The sequence below is a fragment of the Hippocampus bargibanti genome, linkage group LG20 (genome assembly GCF_051943395.1).
Source record: "Hippocampus bargibanti isolate YZ-2025 linkage group LG20, ASM5194339v1, whole genome shotgun sequence".
Lineage (NCBI taxonomy): Eukaryota > Metazoa > Chordata > Actinopteri > Syngnathiformes > Syngnathidae > Hippocampus > Hippocampus bargibanti.
Genome location: NC_142753.1, coordinates 5,418,080 through 5,421,751, shown reverse-complemented (window position 1 = coordinate 5,421,751; position 3,672 = coordinate 5,418,080).

The following is a 3,672-nucleotide window of genomic DNA, read 5'->3' as shown; positions in this document are numbered from 1 at the left end:
GGGGACCGTGTGAGGCGAGCGAACAAAAGCGGCTAGGAGAGCGCGGATATTGGCGTTTCATGTAAACTGCACGTTTGCCATCCAATGTCGGCACCTATGTTACATGTTTTGATTTTAGTTGGTTTCACTCCCTGATTATTTCTACTATTTTTATGACCGCTTTATTTACTGTATATGATAGCTCTCCATGTTAAGTGCTTTGTTAGTTTCAGCTGTTGTTAAAGTGCTATACAACTCAATATGGATTGTATTGTATTGCATAGTCTACCCAAGATGGCCGACAAATTTCATTTGTTCTATGACCACCCTAACAACTCCGAATACGTCCATCAGCGATATTTTGACTGAAATATAAGGCCCAAAAAATGTGAAATATTCATCCGGATATTTTTATTACCAGAATTAAAACATCACATTCCCCCAAAATATGGACACAGGAAACATTTCTCAAGGCTGGTATAATACAATCATTGAAAAAGTGAGCGCTTGCCTGTCAGCCTTTTCTCTATTGATTTGCTGTCTGTGGTCAATGTAGCCAGTCAGTGACACTGTCACATTAATAATTAAGATGTTTGAAAATGACTCACGATACCTCCATTCAATGTCTGCTCCGAATCTTATTATGGCATCATAGAAAGAAAAAAATGGAGAAAAAGCTAATTTGTGGCGTTAATGGTCATGAATGTGCAGTCCGCTGCTCACCCATAGAAAAAAACATTCTTCGAGTTTTGAAAGGCGCTTATAAATAAAATTTATTATTATTATTATTATTATTTGTTAGAATTAGTTAGACACAAATGTTAGAATTAGTTAGATACACATTTCACATTATTTCACTTCTACTTATTCTTATCAATTAGTAAGTCCATATATGTATGTCATTTAGTTTTCTGTATATGTTTTGTATTAATGTATATGTATTAATTAGTACACATGTACATAGTATACATGTACTTAGTATAGAAATCTAGCTATCATTTTTCAGTCTAATAATAAATATTCATGATTCTATCTAGCAGATGATAGGTCCTTTCCAAAGTCACTCCTGTTGTTTATAAATGTTTGAGACGCGCGCTTCAGCGCGCTCTTGCCTCTCTGTCCTTGGCCTAGCTTCTCCCCTGGAGAACATCCTCTAGCTGCCTAATAATAAATATTCCTTTTTTGTATATCACCTTGCTTCCTGCTGATGTAATATTTAGACTATACAAATGGAGAGTTGAACCAGGAAGAACAACAGTTAATGCAACATTATTATTATTATTATTATTATTATTATTATTATTATTATAAAATTATGAGACACATTTGAACGATTTTTGTTTTTTGCCTGAAAAATTCCGTTTGGATTCCGAGCAATTTCTCCCTTGATGCATTTGTCTTCCGAAGTTTCTACCCAATTCTTGTGCGCAGTATCAAATTAAGTGAGCTTGCAGTATTTGACAGAGGGAGACAACGATTTTTCTCTTCGAGTTTTGCCAACCACAAGTGATCTCGTCGGGCGTTCAAACAAAAGTACCCATATTAGCCCCGCCCCCAGCTTCCTCCCATCACGGCCCGACTTCCAGTAAATGGCGGCTAATTTTGGAGCGATAAAGAGCACACACACACAATAAGACGGTCCCTCTTTCCCTATTGCTCCTGCTGACCTCACAGCATCCACTGAGATCGGCAAGTGCTGAGTGTGCGCCTTACACACACAAAAAACACTCGCACGCATGTATATACAGGAATGCATACACTTTCACTAATAGGCCTAATGTTTCCTGAAGAGGGCCCAGCACTGCATTAGCTACGGATGTGGGATTGATTTCCAAATTGAAAGCCTTCTAGTGTGGGCGTGTTTTTTTTTTTTGTGTGTATCTGTGTGTGCGTGTGCATATGTGATGCATTTCCTGGAGGATGCCATTTAGTTTTTACTCACAAATAATGTGCCGTGCACACTCACAGAAAGACACGGAAAGCCGCACATCAGTCAAGTCGGTCAGACCGCAGAGTTTCGCCCGCATTAGCGCCAAACATCAATCTGGACAGCAAGCGTCAATGTGTGTTGTCTTGTTGGAGAACTGTTAAATTGCTCGAGTTTTACAATAACCCTCGCGCCGATGTCTCTTAGCAGTCGGGCTAATTAAGGAAGCGTGACCCGTCACATCAATTAAACGCCGGCGATTCTACTGAGGACAAAGTAGTGCCTGGTGGCGGATTAAGCCACGACATCAAACTTGCACTTCATTTTCGGTGGTCTGCAAATTCATTTAAAGTTGCTGCTAGTTAGCAGAAATTATCCCTCATTTTATGACCATTACCCCTCTCCCCACCCTCAAACACCATTAAAATGTCCTATGTAAGACTGTACGCATTAAGTAGGTTACATGAGGTCCATTTTGCTTCCAGATTACCCAATAAGTAAAACAAAAAACTAAACGCAAACCTCTAAAATAAACATTGTTGATACAGCTCTTGCACAGTGATACCCTGCGACCTCACATTGCCAAGTTATCAGGCCTTTTCTATTTTTATTTCCTGATGTGTACATTCACAAAATTGCAACTACCGAACTGGTACCATTTTGTCATTGGCAACTTTCGTAGCCTTGGCTTTTATGCGGTGCACACGAAGGGTGCGTGGGGGTCCGGGTTGGGATATAGACTACCTTTGTTCGAACCTTTATTAGTCTTACAAAGGAGAAATTCACAAATTATTTAGACGGCATATCACAACACATTTTGCCGGCCCTTTTGGAGGATACTGGAACACATTAATTGCATTTCCATTAATTATAATGCAGATAGATGATTTGAGTTGTGCTTCTTTTGCATTCCGAGAATGTTCAATTAACAAATGAAACTCTTATCTCAAGGCACCGCGGTGTTTGAATCATACAAGATTCATCCCAGATCATTTTTGTAGGATACTGGAACGCATTAATTGCATTTCCATTCATTATAATCGAGAGAGATGATTTGATAGAATGATCGAGCAGCAAATGAAATTCTTATCTCAAGGCGCCGCTGTATTTGAGGCATCTTGTCTGCATAATTGCCCAAAATGAACATTTATATCCCGTCACATCCCAACTATCATGTGATTCTTCGAGTACATGTTGAATATATGTCACGGTCCTCACAGAGCCTTGTGATGAACCCAGAGCGGACTTAGACTTTGTGATGTTTCCTTTGTGATAATTGCTGAACGCTTGCCAAGGTTGTGTGTCTTTTTTTTTTTTTAGGCGCTTTAACACATGTAACCGAATCCGAGACTCTTCAAGAAAATGTCGTAGAAGACAAATAGGACAGATTCCATCTGCTTGGGCGGTGAGTTTTGGAAACGCTGGCGTCTCTCCTGCTGTGTGATCTTTCATCTAGCCAGAAACAAACATGGCGCGAACAAAGAAAATAAGTTGAGCGGGTCGACGAGAAGGAGATGAACAGGTTAAAGACTGTCGAGAGGCGGCCCGGAGGCGAAGGAGAAGCGGAGCAGACGTGGAGGAGGAGGAGGAATTGATAGAGCAGAAAGCTAGGTTATTCCTATGTGTGTGCGAGGAGATGGAGGAGGGGCAAATGAATGGCAGCCTTTGGCAGTAAATGAAACTGTTTATCAGATCAATATGACCATCATCTCTCAGATGACTGTGGCCTCTGCCGAGGAACAATAATAAATCACAGGCAAATATGG